At 31.3% G+C, this 16,421-nt stretch overlaps 11 non-coding genes across 11 annotated transcripts; all 11 read right to left on the reverse strand.

Moving 5' to 3' along the window:
• Nucleotides 1-898: 898 nt before the first annotated feature.
• Nucleotides 899-980, reverse strand: Trnal-aag. The gene has a single exon. It is a non-coding gene; the product is annotated as a tRNA-Leu (tRNA).
• Nucleotides 981-1,834: 854 nt separating this feature from the next.
• Trnal-uaa lies at nt 1,835-1,916 on the reverse strand. The gene has a single exon. It is a non-coding gene; the product is annotated as a tRNA-Leu (tRNA).
• A 1,075-nt stretch (nt 1,917-2,991) lies between these two features.
• Nucleotides 2,992-3,073, reverse strand: Trnal-uag. The gene has a single exon. It is a non-coding gene; the product is annotated as a tRNA-Leu (tRNA).
• A 2,010-nt stretch (nt 3,074-5,083) lies between these two features.
• On the reverse strand, nt 5,084-5,165 carry Trnal-aag. Its single transcript has one exon. It is a non-coding gene; the product is annotated as a tRNA-Leu (tRNA).
• Nucleotides 5,166-8,053: 2,888 nt separating this feature from the next.
• Nucleotides 8,054-8,135, reverse strand: Trnal-uag. Its single transcript has one exon. It is a non-coding gene; the product is annotated as a tRNA-Leu (tRNA).
• A 2,882-nt stretch (nt 8,136-11,017) lies between these two features.
• On the reverse strand, nt 11,018-11,099 carry Trnal-aag. Its single transcript has one exon. It is a non-coding gene; the product is annotated as a tRNA-Leu (tRNA).
• Nucleotides 11,100-11,954: 855 nt separating this feature from the next.
• Trnal-uaa lies at nt 11,955-12,036 on the reverse strand. The gene has a single exon. It is a non-coding gene; the product is annotated as a tRNA-Leu (tRNA).
• Nucleotides 12,037-13,110: 1,074 nt separating this feature from the next.
• Trnal-uag lies at nt 13,111-13,192 on the reverse strand. The gene has a single exon. It is a non-coding gene; the product is annotated as a tRNA-Leu (tRNA).
• An 856-nt stretch (nt 13,193-14,048) lies between these two features.
• On the reverse strand, nt 14,049-14,130 carry Trnal-uaa. The gene has a single exon. It is a non-coding gene; the product is annotated as a tRNA-Leu (tRNA).
• Nucleotides 14,131-15,203: 1,073 nt separating this feature from the next.
• Trnal-aag lies at nt 15,204-15,285 on the reverse strand. The gene has a single exon. It is a non-coding gene; the product is annotated as a tRNA-Leu (tRNA).
• Nucleotides 15,286-16,141: 856 nt separating this feature from the next.
• Nucleotides 16,142-16,223, reverse strand: Trnal-uaa. The gene has a single exon. It is a non-coding gene; the product is annotated as a tRNA-Leu (tRNA).
• Between the last annotated feature and the right edge of the window lie 198 nt (nt 16,224-16,421).

A 16,421-nucleotide genomic window follows, 5' to 3' on the forward strand; every position in this document is an offset into this window, starting at 1 on the left:
GGTGTGTGTGAAATAGCGTCAGTGGTATGGAGTGTTTGGCATGTCAAACTGGAGATGTGAGCGTCATGAGTCTAGCCGAGCATTTCAAAGTTCGGCGGCATAATCGCGCGTGGTTGGCTGGCAAAGCTATGAAAGTCGTTGGCCGCCTGTGTGACGACAGCGGCGGGGATGTGGAATGGCGAAAATTAGAAAAGGAAAAGCCAACCCGTAAAAAACGGCAAAGACGAGGACAAAAAAATGCTTTGTCTCACGCCTTAGGTGTTCAGTCTGTACTAGAGATTTCTTTTCAATATTTCTTAATCAAATCTCGTGCTCGGTTATCAAGGGCATAGTAACGGATTAACTTACATTTGTAAAGGTTCTTAACATTTTTGATCGTTCATCAAAATATACAAGACACGATTCTAATATATATGTTTTTAAAAGGGGAAAAATTAATTATTATTGGTAATTTAAATATGTTATGCTAAAAAATGTTTAAATTGAATTTTTAATCACTTTTAATTAAAAAACTTTAAAACCCAAAAAATGGAACGTCAATTGTGAAATAAAGGATAAAAAATTTGATAATCTATTTTTTTTTATCAAAAATTAAAAAGGTTTACAGGTCATATGTGTCTTGTACAACGTAAAAAAAGTAAATGTAACTTTTTTAAATAGAAATCAGATCTTATTCCAGCACTTATATCAATACATTAGTAAGCCCCTGACTATCTTTGCTATAAATTTTTTTGGACAAAAAGATCTCTGAACTATACAAATGTTAAAATCCGTTTGCTCAAGTTGAGTTTCCTTTGCTCATTTTAATGTTAATCAAGATTGTTCTTGTTTTTAGAAAAGACTTTTTGGAATATTTTTGGGAAGCTGATTAAAAAACATAAGATCTAAAATAGAGGATTGGCAGTGATGGGATTCGAACCCATGCCATTTTCATGACTGGTGCCTTAAACCAGCGCCTTAGACCACTCGGCCACACTACCTTACTGTCAACTTCGAATTACTTGTGAAAAGAATTGCCTAATTATTTAAATTGAAGCAAATCAACTTATTTTACTTTCAACTATATTACAAAAGGCAAATGTTATTTCTGTGGATTTAAAATTTTACAATATAAATATATGATACGTGTCAAACCATGAACAGAAAATACAAAATACTTGCGATAATTTGAAATGCGCAAAGCTTTTACTTTCAAATATTGTTTGTCGTCGGAATTATAGACTTTTCAGGATGGGATTAGAAAAATGTAACAATAAACAGAGCATTCTATACATGTATTTTAAGTTTACTACCATAAAACAAGTGTCTGTAGATGCAATCAACGACTACGTTTACACTACGCCGGAAAACGGCTGCTCTAAAATTTTGACTGGGTTTACCCTGATACGTGAAAAGTCCGCTGCAGTTTTGCGTTGTTTACACATAATGTCTCTAGCTGTCAAATTTAGTTAGTTGTTTGTGAAAGATGTCGCATTTTCTTATTTGTATATTGCTAGATGTTTATTCCTCTAGCGATAGGTTATGAAAAACAATGATGTTTAATAATTACAACGGAATCAGTCACAACTATGCGCTACAACACGGGACGAATTAAAGGAAAAGGTATCTAAATTGTAGCGAAATATTAATGATTAGCTATTTACACGACAAAAATTCTTCTGATATAGTATATAAACTGTTGTCCTGGCAGTTAATAATCGTAAAAATTAATTAAAATATGATGTTCTTAATATATAAAAATTAAGAATTGACGTACTAATTATTTTATATTCTTTCCACATTTGCGTACATTTTTTAAAAATTTCTTAAATATATTCCAAACAATGAGACTTGTGGGTAGCGATGGGATTCGAACCCATGCCACTTTCATGACTGGTGCTTAAAACCAGCGCCTTACACCACTCGGCCACGCTACCCGTATCATGTCAGCGATATCTTGTGAAAAAAAACAAAACAAATAAAAGCATTTTAAAGACAATCAATTACTTAACAAGGTTAAAAAATATTTTTTTTATCATATGGCAATCATTATTTCCGGCCAAATGGCGGGCTTTTATTACCTTAGAAATATTATTTCCAGTCTATTATTTTCCGTATTGGAGCACGGTCTAAAATACGTAAATTTACTTCAAATGTAAACATACATGTAAAGTCATCATTAGAGTAAAACGAAGCAAAAAAGCATTTATGAATGTCAGTAGAATCAAAAGAACCAAGAAACAGTTTAACTATCTTGATGATATAATTTGAGACGATTTAGTTTTTACTGACGAAAACTAGAAAAGAAAAAGCAAACCCATTTAAAACAGTAAGGACAAGGATAAAAAAATGCTCTGTTTTTCACCTTAGGTGTTCAGTCTGGTACTATAGATTTCTTTTCAATATTTCTTAATTAAAATCTCGTGCTCGGTTATCAAGGGCATAGTAACAGATTAACTTACATTTGTAAAGGTTCTTAACATTTTTGATCGTTCATCAAAATATACAAGACACGATTCTAATATATATGTTTTTAAAAGGGGAAAAATTAATTATTATTGTTAATTTAAATATGTTATGCTAAAAAACGCTTAAATTGAATTTTTAATCACTTTTAATTAAAAAACTTTATAACCCAAAAAATGGAACGTCAATTGTGAAATAAACGATGAAAAATTTGATAATCTATTTTTTTTATCAAAAATTAAAAAGGTTTACAGGTCATATGTGTCTTGTACAACGTAAAAAAAGTAAATGTAACTTTTTTAAATAGAAATCAGATCTTATTCCAGCACTTATATCAATACATTAGTAAGCCCCTGACTATCTTTGCTATAAATTTTTTTGGACAAAAAAGATCTCTGAACTATACAAATGTTAAAATCCGTTTGCTCAAGTTGAGTTTCCTTTGCTCATTTTAATGTTAATCAAGATTGTTCTTGTTTTTAGAAAAGACTTTTTGGAATATTTTTGGGAAGCTGATTAAAAAACATAAGATCTAAATTAGAGGATTGGCAGTGATGGGATTCGAACCCATGCCATTTTCATGACTGGTGCCTAAAACCAGCGCCTTAGACCACTCGGCCACACTACCTTACTGTCAACTTCGAATTACTTCTGAAAAGAATTGCCTAATTATTTAAATTTAAGCAAATCAACTTATTTTACTTTCAACTATAATACGAAAGGCAAATGTTATTTCTGTGGATTTAAATTTTACAATATAAATATATGATACGTGTCAAACCATGAACAGAAAATACAAAATACCTGCGATCATTTGAAATGCGCAAAGCTTTTACTTTCAAATATTGTTTGTCGTCGGAAGTATAGACTTTTCAGGATGGGATTAGAAAAATGTAACAATAAACAGAGCATTCTATACATGTATTTTAAGTTTACTACCATAAAACAAGTGTCTGTAGATGCAATCAACGACTACGTTTACACTACGCCGGAAAACGGCTGCTCTAAAATTTTGACTGGGTTTACCCTGATACGTGAAAAGTCCGCTGCAGTTTTGCGTTGTTTACACATAATGTCTCTAGCTGTCAAATTTAGTTAGTTGTTTGTGAAAGATGTCGCATTTTCTTATTTGTATATTGCTAGATGTTTATTCCTCTAGCGATAGGTTATGAAAAACAATGATGTTTAATAATTACAACGTAATCAGTCACAACTATGCGCTACAACACGGGACGAATTAAAGGAAAAGGTATCTAAATTGTAGCGAAATATTAATGGTTAGCTATTTACACGACAAAAATTCTTCTGATATAGCATATAAACTGTTGTCCTGGCAGTTAATAATCGTAAAAATTAATTAAAATATGATGTTCTTAATATATAAAAATTAAGAATTGACGTACTAATTATTTTATGTTTCTTTCCGCATTTGCGTACATTTTTTAAAAATTTCTTAAATATATTCCAAACAATGAGACTTGTGGGTAGCGATGGGATCCGAACCCATGCCACTTTCATGACTGGTGCTTTAAACCAGTGCCTTAGACCACTCGGCCACGCTACCCATATCATGCCTACAATAACTTGTAGCAAAAAACAAAACAAATAAAAGCATTTTACTAACAATCAATCACTTAACAAGGTTAAAAAATATCTAATTTATCATATGGTAAACATCATTTCCGGCAAAACGGCGGGCTTTTATTACCTTAGAAATATTATTTCCAGTCTATTATTTTCCGTATTGGGGCACGGTCTAAAACGCGTAAATTTACTTCAGATGTAAACATACATGTAAAGTCATCATAAAAGAAAGACGAAACAAAAAACCACTTATTAATGTCAGCCGAAGCAAAAGAACTAAAAAACAGGTTAACTATCCAGATGATATAATTTGAAACGATTTAGTTTTTACTGACGAAAACTAGAAAAGGAAAAATCAACCCGTACAAAACGGCATAGACGAGGATAAATAAAATGCTTTGTTTCTCACCTTAGGTGTTCAGTCTGTACTAAAGATTTCTTTTCAATATTTCTTTGTTAAAATCTCGTGCTCGGTTATCAAGGGCATAGTAACGGATTAACTTACATTGGTAAAGGTTCTTAACATTTTTGATCGTTAATCAAAATATACAAGACACGATTCTAATATATATGTTTTTAAAAGGGGAAAAATTAGTTATTATTGTTAATTTAAATATGTTATGCTAAAAAACGCTCAAATTGAATTTTTAATCACTTTTAATTAAAAAACTTTATAACCCAAAAAATGGAACGTCAATTGTGAAATAAACGATGAAAAATTTGATAATCTATTTTTTTTATCAAAAATTAAAAAGGTTTACAGGTCATATGTGTCTTGTACAACGTAAAAAAATTAAATGTAACTTTTTTAAATAGAAATCAGATCTTTTTCCAACACTTATATCAATACATTAGTAAGCCCCTGAATTTCTTTGTTATAAATTTTTTTGGACAAAAAGATCTCTGAACTATACAAATGTTAAAATCCGTTTGCTCAAGTTGAGTTTCCTTTGCTCATTTTAATGTTAATCAAGATTGTTCTTGTTTTTAGAAAAGACTTTTTGGAATATTTTTGGGAAGCTGATTAAAAAACATAAGATCTAAATTAGAGGATTGGCAGTGATGGGATTCGAACCCATGCCATTTTCATGACTGGTGCCTTAAACCAGCGCCTTAGACCACTCGGCCACACTACCTTACTGTCAACTGCGATTTATTTGGAAAAGAATTGCCTAATTATTTAAATTTATGCAAATCAACTTATTTTAATTTCAACTATTTTACAAAAGGCAAATGTTATTTCTGTGGATTTAAAATTTTCCAATATAAATATATGATACGTGTCAAACCATGAACGGAAAATACAAAATACTTGCGATCATTTGAAATGCGCAAAGCTTTCACTTTCAAATATTGTTTGTCGTCGGAATTATAGACTTTTCAGGATGGGATTAGAAAAATGTAACAATAAACAGAGCATTCTATACAAGTATTTTAAGTTTACTACCATAAAACAAGTGTCTGTAGATGCAATCAACGACTACGTTTACACTACGCCGGAAAACGACTGCTCTAAAATTTTGACTGGGTTTACCCTGATACGTGAAAAGTCCGCTGCAGTTTTGCCGTTGTTTACACATATGTCTCTAGCTGTCAAATTTAGTTAGTTGTTTGTGAAAGATGTTGCATTTTCTTATTTGTATATTGCTAGATATTTATTCCTCTCGCGATAGGTTATGAAAAACAATGATGTTTAATAATTACAACGGAATCAGTCACAACTATGCGCCACAACACGGGACGAAATAAAGGAAAAGGTATCTAAATTGTAGCGAAATATTAATGGTTAGCTGTTTACACGACAAAAATTCTTCTGATATAGCATATAAACTTTTGTCCTTTCAGTTAACAATCGTAAAATTAATTAAAATATGATGTTCTTAATATACAAAAATTAAGAATTGACGTACTAATTATTTCATGTTCATTTCCACATTTGCGTAAATTTTTAAAAATTTGTTAAATAAATTCCAAACAATAAGACGTGCTGGTAGCGATGGGATTCGAACCCATGCCAGCGCCTTAGACCAGGGGTCTCCAAACTTTACAGCCAGAGGGCCACATGAACTTTCATCCAGCATGTTGAGGGCCGACGAACCGTATATCGCTGGTCAAAGAGCGAATATTTTAATAAAACGAAGTACTTTTTTAAATAGACATGTTTCGACATCTCATGATGCCATCCTCAGTATAAGTGAAATAATAAATGATATAAGGCTTATATAAAAGTAATATGATACATAAATGACAACAATAAAAAGGAACAGAAGATACATTTGCGACTCTTCGCGCCATTTATCCACCAGAATCAAGGAACATACCACAACAGACAAAAACTCTCATATCTACCGACACCTTGTTAAATCTCACTCATGTAAAACCAACTATTCACCCCCTTGCCTCAAAATCATCGACACTACCGACACCTCATTCTCCCTTAAAATTAAAAGAAGCACTCCACATCAACAAAACTAAACCTGACCTCAATGTTCAAGTTTTTAAATTCAATACAATGTTTAGTTTATAATACGCTCGGACGCTCCCCCTTAATTTTATCTTAATTCCTTTTTATTGTTGTAATTTATGTATCATATTACTTTTATATAAACCTTGTATCATTTATTATTTCACTTATACTGAAGATGGCATCATGAGATGTCGAAACATATCTATTTTAAAAAAACTTGTCACGTATATTAAATGCGCAAAACGAAGCACATCACACAAGCTTCATTAGCTAAGAAAATATTTATTCAAAATTTAAAGGTTAAATTTCAACAAAGTGTAATATCATAACAAAATCACAATTAGTCTCTTCAGTTTTCTCAATGTGAGTGGTGAAATTGGCTTCTTAAGTGTCTCTGCAGGCCGGATTGAGAGTCCCAACGGGCCGCATCTGGCCCGCGGGCCGTAGTTTGGAGACCCCTGCCTTAGACCACTCGGCCACGCTACCCGTATCATGTCAGCGATATATTGTGAAAAAAAACAGAACAAATAAAAGCATTTTAAAGACAATCAATTACTTAACAAGGTTAAAAATATTTTTTTATCATATGGCAATCATCATTTCCGGCCAAATGGCGGGCTTTATTACCTTAGAAATATTATTTCCAGTCTATTATTTTCCGTATTGGAGCACGGTCTAAAATACGTAAATTTACTTCAAATGTAAACATACATGTAAAGTCATCATTAGAGTAAAACGAAGCAAAAAAGCATTTCTGAATGTCAGTAGAAGCAAAAGAACCAAGAAACAGTTTAACTATCTTGTTGATATAATTTGAAACGATTTAGTTTTTACTGACGAAAATTAGAAAAGAAAAAGCAAACCCATTTAAAACAGTAAGGACAAGGATAAAAAAATGCTCTGTTTCTCACCTTAGGTGTTCACTCTGGTACTATAGATTTCTTTTCAATATTTCTTAATTAAAATCTCGTGCTCGGTTATCAAGGGCATAGTAACGGATTAACTTACATTTGTAAAGGTTCTTAACATTTTTGATCGTTCATCAAAATATACAAGACACGATTCTAATATATATGTTTTTAAAAGGGGAAAAATTAATTATTATTGTTAATTTAAATATGTTATGCTAAAAAACGCTTAAATTGAATTTTTAATCACTTTTAATTAAAAAACTTTATAACCCAAAAAATGGAACGTCAATTGTGAAATAAACGATGAAAAATTTGATAATCTATTTTTTTTATCAAAAATTAAAAAGGTTTACAGGTCATATGTGTCTTGTACAACGTAAAAAAATTAAATGTAACTTTTTTAAATAGAAATCAGATCTTTTTCCAACACTTATATCAATACATTAGTAAGCCCCTGACTATCTTTGTTATAAATTTTTTTGGACAAAAAGATCTCTGAACTATACAAATGTTAAAATCCGTTTGCTCAAGTTGAGTTTCCTTTGCTCATTTTAATGTTAATCAAGATTGTTCTTGTTTTTAGAAAAGACTTTTTGGAATATTTTTGGGAAGCTGATTAAAAAACATAAGATCTAAATTAGAGGATTGGCAGTGATGGGATTCGAACCCATGCCATTTTCATGACTGGTGCCTAAAACCAGCGCCTTAGACCACTCGGCCACACTACCTTACTGTCAACTGCGATTTATTTGGGAAAAGAATTGCCTAATTATTTAAATTTATGCAAATCAACTTATTTTAATTTCAACTATTTTACAAAAGGCAAATGTTATTTCTGTGGATTTAAAATTTTCCAATATAAATATATGATACGTGTCAAACCATGAACGGAAAATACAAAATACTTGCGATCATTTGAAATGCGCAAAGCTTTCACTTTCAAATATTGTTTGTCGTCGGAATTATAGACTTTTCAGGATGGGATTAGAAAAATGTAACAATAAACAGAGCATTCTATACAAGTATTTTAAGTTTACTACCATAAAACAAGTGTCTGTAGATGCAATCAACGACTACGTTTACACTACGCCGGAAAACGACTGCTCTAAAATTTTGACTGGGTTTACCCTGATACGTGAAAAGTCCGCTGCAGTTTTGCCGTTTTTTACACATAATGTCTCTAGCTGTCAAATTTAGTTAGTTGTTTGTGAAAGATGTTGCATTTTCTTATTTGTATATTGCTAGATATTTATTCCTCTCGCGATAGGTTATGAAAACAATGATGTTTAATAATTACAACGGAATCAGTCACAACTATGCGCCACAACACGGGACGAAATAAAGGAAAAGGTATCTAAATTGTAGCGAAATATTAATGGTTAGCTGTTTACGACAAAAATTCTTCTGATATAGCATATAAACTTTTGTCCTTTCAGTTAACAATCGTAAAATTAATTAAAATATGATGTTCTTAATATACAAAAATTAAGAATTGACGTACTAATTATTTCATGTTCATTTCCACATTTGCGTAAATTTTTAAAAATTTGTTAAATAAATTCCAAACAATAAGACGTGCTGGTAGCGATGGGATTCGAACCCATGCCAGCGCCTAGACCAGGGTCTCCAAACTTTACAGCCAGAGGGCCACATGAACTTTCATCCAGCATGTTGAGGGCCGACGAACCGTATATCGCTGGTCAAAGAGCGAATATTTTAATAAAACGAAGTACTTTTTTAAATAGACATGTTTCGACATCTCATGATGCCATCCTCAGTATAAGTGAAATAATAAATGATATAAGGCTTATATAAAAGTAATATGATACATAAATGACAACAATAAAAAGGAACAGAAGATACATTTGCGACTCTTCGCGCCATTTATCCACCAGAATCAAGGAACATACCACAACAGACAAAAACTCTCATATCTACCGACACCTTGTTAAATCTCACTCATGTAAAACCAACTATTCACCCCCTTGCCTCAAAATCATCGACACTACCGACACCTCATTCTCCTTAAAATTAAAAGACTCCACATCAACAAAACTAAACCTGACCTCAATGTTCAAGTTTTAAATTCAATACAATGTTTAGTTTATAATACGCTCGGACGCTCCCCCTTAATTTTATCTTAATTCCTTTTTATTGTTGTAATTTATGTATCATATTACTTTTATATAAACCTTGTATCATTTATTATTTCACTTATACTGAAGATGGCATCATGAGATGTCGAAACATATCTATTTTAAAAAAACTTGTCACGTATAGTAAATGCGCAAAACGAAGCACATCACACAAGCTTCATTAGCTAAGAAAATATTTATTCAAAATTTAAAGGTTAAATTTCAACCAAGTGTAATATCATAACAAAATCACAATTAGTCTCTTCAGTTTTCTCAATGTGAGTGGTGAAATTGGCTTCTTAAGTGTCTCTGCGGGCCGGATTGAGAGTCCCAACGGGCCGCATCTGGCCCGCGGGCCGTAGTTTGGAGACACCTGCCTTAGACCACTCGGCCACGCTACCCGTATCATGTCAGCGATATATTGTGAAAAAAAACAGAACAAATAAAAGCATTTTAAAGACAATCAATTACTTAACAAGGTTAAAAAATATTTTTTTTATCATATGGCAATCATCATTTCCGGCCAAATGGCGGGCTTTTATTACCTTAGAAATATTATTTCCAGTCTATTATTTTCCGTATTGGAGCACGGTCTAAAATACGTAAATTTACTTCAAATGTAAACATACATGTAAAGTCATCATTAGAGTAAAACGAAGCAAAAAAGCATTTCTGAATGTCAGTAGAAGCAAAAGAACCAAGAAACAGTTTAACTATCTTGTTGATATAATTTGAAACGATTTAGTTTTTACTGACGAAAATTAGAAAAGAAAAAGCAAACCCATTTAAAACAGTAAGGACAAGGATAAAAAAATGCTCTGTTTCTCACCTTAGGTGTTCAGTCTGGTACTAAAGATTTCTTTTCAATATTTCTTAATTAAAATCTCGTGCTCGGTTATCAAGGGCATAGTAACGGATTAACTTACATTTGTAAAGGTTCTTAACATTTTTGATCGTTCATCAAAATATACAAGACACGATTCTAATATATATGTTTTTAAAAGGGGAAAAATTAATTATTATTGTTAATTTAAATATGTTATGCTAAAAAACGCTTAAATTGAATTTTTAATCACTTTTAATTAAAAAACTTTATAACCCAAAAAATGGAACGTCAATTGTGAAATAAACGATGAAAAATTTGATAATCTATTTTTTTTATCAAAAATTAAAAAGGTTTACAGGTCATATGTGTCTTGTACAACGTAAAAAAATTAAATGTAACTTTTTTAAATAGAAATCAGATCTTTTTCCAACACTTATATCAATACATTAGTAAGCCCCTGACTATCTTTGTTATAAATTTTTTTGGACAAAAAGATTTCTGAACTATACAAACGTTAAAATCCGTTTGCTCAAGTTGAGTTTCCTTTGCTCATTTTAATGTTAATCAAGATTGTTCTTGTTTTTAGAAAAGACTTTTTGGAATATTTTTGGGAAGCTGATTAAAAAACATAAGATCTATACTATAGGATTGGCAGTGATGGGATTCGAACCCATGCCATTTTCATGACTGGTGCCTTAAACCAGCGCCTTAGACCACTCGGCCACACTACCTTACTGTCAACTGCGATTTATTTGGGAAAAGAATTGCCTAATTATTTAAATTTATGCAAATCAACTTATTTTAATTTCAACTATATTACAAAAGGCAAATGTTATTTCTGTGGATTTAAAATTTTCCAATATAAATATATGATACGTGTCAAACCATGAACGGAAAATACAAAATACTTGCGATCATTTGAAATGCGCAAAGCTTTCACTTTCAAATATTGTTTGTCGTCGGAAATATAGACTTTTCAGGATGGGATTAGAAAAATGTAACAATAAACAGAGCATTCTATACAAGTATTTTAAGTTTACTACCATAATACAAGTGTCTATAGATGCAATCTACGACTACGTTTACACTACGCCGGAAAACGGCTGCTCTAAAATTTTGACTGGGTTTACCATGATACGTGAAAAGTCCGCTGCAGTTTTGCCGTTGTTTACACATAATGTCTCTAGCTGTCAAATTTAGTTAGTTGTTTGTGAAAGATGTTGCATTTTCTTATTTGTATATTGCTAGATATTTATTCCTCTCGCGATAGGTTATGAAAAACAATGATGTTTAATAATTACAACGGAATCAGTCACAACTATGCGCCACAACACGGGACGAATTAAAGGAAAAGGTATCTAAGTTGTAGCGAAATATTAATGGTTAGCTGTTTACACGACAAAAATTCTTCTGATATAGCATATAGACTTTTGTCCTTTCAGTTAACAATCCTAAAACTTAATTAAAATATGATGTTCTTAATATACAAAAATTAAGAATTGACGTACTAATTATTTCATGTTCATTTCCACATTTGCGTAAATTTTTAAAAATTTGTTAAATAAATTCCAAACAATAAGACGTGCTGGTAGCGATGGGATTCGAACCCATGCCACTTTCATGACTGGTGCTTAAAACCAGCGCCTTAGACCACTCGGCCACGCTACCCGTATCATGTCAGCGATATCTTGTGAAAAAAAACAAAACAAATAAAAGCATTTTAAAGACAATCAATTACTTAACAAGGTTAAAAAATATTTTTTTTATCATATGGCAATCATCATTTCCGGCCAAATGGCGGGCTTTTATTACCTTAGAAATATTATTTCCAGTCTATTATTTTCCGTATTGGAGCACGGTCTAAAATACGTAAATTTACTTCAAATGTAAACATACATGTAAAGTCATCATTAGAGTAAAACGAAGCAAAAAAGCATTTCTGAATGTCAGTAGAAGCAAAAGAACCAAGAAACAGTTTAGCTATCTTGATGATATAATTTGAAACGATTTAGTTTTTACTGACGAAAACTAGAAAAGAAAAAGCAAACCCATTTAAAACAGTAAGGACAAGGATAAAAAAATGCTATGTTTCTCACCTTAGGTGTTCAGTCTGGTACTATAGATTTCTTTTCAATATTTCTTAATTAAAATCTCGTGCTCGGTTATCAAGGGCAAAGTAACAGATTAACTTACATTTGTAAAGGTTCTTAACATTTTTGATCGTTCATCAAAATATACAAGACACGATTCTAATATATATGTTTTTAAAAGGGGAAAAATTAATTATTATTGTTAATTTAAATATGTTATGCTAAAAAACGCTTAAATTGAATTTTTAATCACTTTTAATTAAAAAACTTTATAACCCAAAAAATGGAACGTCAATTGTGAAATAAACGATGAAAAATTTGATAATCTATTTTTTTTTATCAAAAATTAAAAAGGTTTACAGGTCATATGTGTCTTGTACAACGTAAAAAAACTAAATGTAACTTTTTAAATAGAAATCAGATCTTTTTCCAACACTTATATCAATACATTAGTAAGCCCCTGAATTTCTTTGTTATAAATTTTTTTGGACAAAAAGATCTCTGAACTATACAAATGTTAAAATCCGTTTGCTCAAGTTGAGTTTCCTTTGCTCATTTTAATGTTAATCAAGATTGTTCTTGTTTTTAGAAAAGACTTTTTTGAATGTTTTTGGGAAGCTGATTAAAAAACATAAGATCTAAAATAGAGGATTGGCAGTGATGGGATTCGAACCCATGCCATTTTCATGACTGGTGCCTAAAACCAGCGCCTTAGACCACTCGGCCACACTACCGTACTGTCAACTGCGATTTACTTGGGAAAAGAATTGCCTAATTATTTAAATTTATGCAAATCAACTTATTTTAATTTCAACTATATTACAAAAGGCAAATGTTATTTCTGTGGATTTAAAATTTTACAATATAAATATATGATACGTGTCAAACCATGAACGGAAAATACAAAATACTTGCGATCATTTGAAATGCGCAAAGCTTTCACTTTCAAATATTGTTTGTCGTCGGAAATATAGACTTTTCAGGATGGGATTAGAAAAATGTAACAATAAACAGAGCATTCTATACAAGTATTTTAAGTTTACTACCATAATACAAGTGTCTATAGATGCAATCTACGACTTCGATTACACTACGCCGGAAAACGTTTTCTCTAAAATTTTGACTGGGTTTACTCTGATACGTGAAATGTCCGCTGCAGTTTTGCCAGTGTTTACACATAATGTCTCTAGTTGTCAAATTTAGTTAGTTGTTTGTGAAAGATGTTGCATTTTCTTATTTGTATATTGCTAGATATTTATTCCTCTCGCGATAGGTTATGAAAAACAATGATGTTTAATAATTACAACGGAATCAGTCACAACTATGCGCCACAACACGCGACGAATTAAAGTGAAAAGGTATCTAAATTGTAGCGAAATAGTAATGGTTAGCTGTTTACACGACAAAAATTCTTCTAATATAGCATATAAACTTTTGTCCTTTCAGTTAACAATCCTAAAAATTAATTAAAATATGATGTTCTTAATATACAAAAATTAAGAATTGACGTACTAATTATTTCATGTTCATTTCCACATTTGCGTAAATTTTTAAAAATTTGTTAAATAAATTCCAAACAATAAGACGTGCTGGTAGCGATGGGATTCGAACCCATGCCACTTTCATGACTGGTGCTTAAAACCAGCGCCTTAGACCACTCGGCCACGCTACCCGTATCATGTCAGCGATATCTTGTGAAAAAAAAGCAAAACAAATAAAAGCATTTTAAAGACAATCAATTACTTAACTAGGTTAAAAAATATTTTTTTTATCATATGGCAATCATCATTTCCGGCCAAATGGCGGGCTTTTATTACCTTAGAAATATTATTTCCAGTCTATTATTTTCCGTATTGGAGCACGGTCTAAAATACGTAAATTTACTTCAAATGTAAACATACATGTAAAGTCATCATTAGAGTAAAACGAAGCAAAAAAGCATTTATGAATGTCAGTAGAATCAAAAGAACCAAGAAACAGTTTAACTATCTTGATGATATAATTTGAAACGATTTAGTTTTTACTGACGAAAATTAGAAAAGAAAAAGCAAACCCATTTAAAACAGTAAGGACAAGGATAAAAAAATGCTCTGTTTCTCACCTTAGGTGTTCAGTCTGGTACTAAAGATTTCTTTTCAATATTTCTTAATTAAAATCTCGTGCTCGGTTATCAAGGGCATAGTAACGGATTAACTTACATTTGTAAAGGTTCTTAACATTTTTGATCGTTCATCAAAATATACAAGACACGATTCTAATATATATGTTTTTAAAAGGGGAAAAATTAATTATTATTGTTAATTTAAATATGTTATGCTAAAAAACGCTTCAATTGTATTTTTAATCACTTTTAATTAAAAAACTTTAAAACCCAAAAAATGAAACGTCAATTGCGAAATAAACGATAAGAAATTCGTTAATCTATTTTTTTATCAACAATTAAAAAAGTTTACAGGTCATATGTACCTTGTACAACGTAAAAAATTAAATGTGACTTTTTTAAATGCAAATCAGATCTATTTCCAACACTTTTATCAATACATTAGTAAGCCACTGACTTTCTTTGTTATAAATTTTTTTCAACAAAAAGATCTCTGAACTATACAAATGTTTAAATCCGTTTGCTCAAGTTGAGTTTTCTTTGCTCATTGTAATGTTAATCAAGATTTTTCTTGTTTTTAGAAAAGGCTTTTTGGGATATTTTTGGGAAGCTGATTAAAAAACGTAAGATCTAAAATAGAGGATTGGCAGTGATGGGATTCGAACCCATGCCATTTTCATGACTGGTGCCTTAAACCAGTGCCTTAGACCACTCGGCCACACTACCTTACTGTCAACTGCGATTTTTTTTGTGAAAAGAATTGTCTAATTATTTAAATTGAAGCAAATCAACTTATTTTACTTTCAACTATATTACAAAAGGCAAATGTTATTTCTGTGGATTTAAAATTTTACAATATAAATATATGATACGTGTCAAACCATGAACAGAAAATACAAAATACTTGCGATCATTTGAAATGCGCAAAGCTTTTACTTTCAAATATTGTTTGTCGTCGGAAATATAGACTTTTCAGGATGGGATTAGAAAAATGTAACAATAAACAGAGCATTCTGTACAAGTATTTTAACTTTACTACCATAATACAAGTGTCTATAGATGTAATCTACGACTACGTTTACACTACGCCGGAAAAAGGCTTCTCTAACATTTTCACTGGGTTTACCATGATACGTGAAAAGTCCGCTGCAGTTTTGCCGGTGTTTACACATAATGTCTCTACCTGTCAAATTTAGTTAGTTGTTTGTGAAAGATGTCGCATTTTCTTATTTGTATATTGCTACATGTTTATTCCTCTAGCGATAGGTTATGAAAAACAATGATGTCTAATAATTACAACGGAATCAGTCACAACTATGCGCCACAACACGGGACGAATTAAATGAAAAGGTATCTAAATTGTAGCGAAATAGTAATGGTTAGCTGTTTACACGACAAAAATTCTTCTGATATAGCATATAAACTGTTGTCCTGGCAGTTAATAATCGTAAAAATTAATTAAAATATGATGTTCCTAATATACAAAAATTAAGAATTGACGTACTAATTATTTCATGTTCATTTCCACATTTGCGTAAATTTCTAAAAATTTGTTAAATAAATTCCAAACAATAAGACGTGCTGGTAGCGATGGGATTCGAACCCATGCCACTTTCATGACTGGTGCTTAAAACCAGCGCCTTAGACCACTCGGCCACGCTACCCGTATCATGTCAGCGATATCTTGTGAAAAAAAACAAAACAAATAAAAGCATTTTAAAGACAATCAATCACTTATCAAGGTTAAAAAATATCTTTTTTATCATATGGCTTGCGTCATTTCCAGAAAAATGGCGGGCTTGTATTACCTTAGAAGTATTGTTCCCAGTCTATTATTTCCCGTAATGGAGCACGGTCTAAAA

The sequence above is a fragment of the Xenia sp. Carnegie-2017 genome, unplaced genomic scaffold, assembly GCF_021976095.1.
Source record: "Xenia sp. Carnegie-2017 unplaced genomic scaffold, XeniaSp_v1 HiC_scaffold_6, whole genome shotgun sequence".
Classification (NCBI taxonomy): Eukaryota; Metazoa; Cnidaria; class Anthozoa; order Malacalcyonacea; family Xeniidae; genus Xenia; species Xenia sp. Carnegie-2017.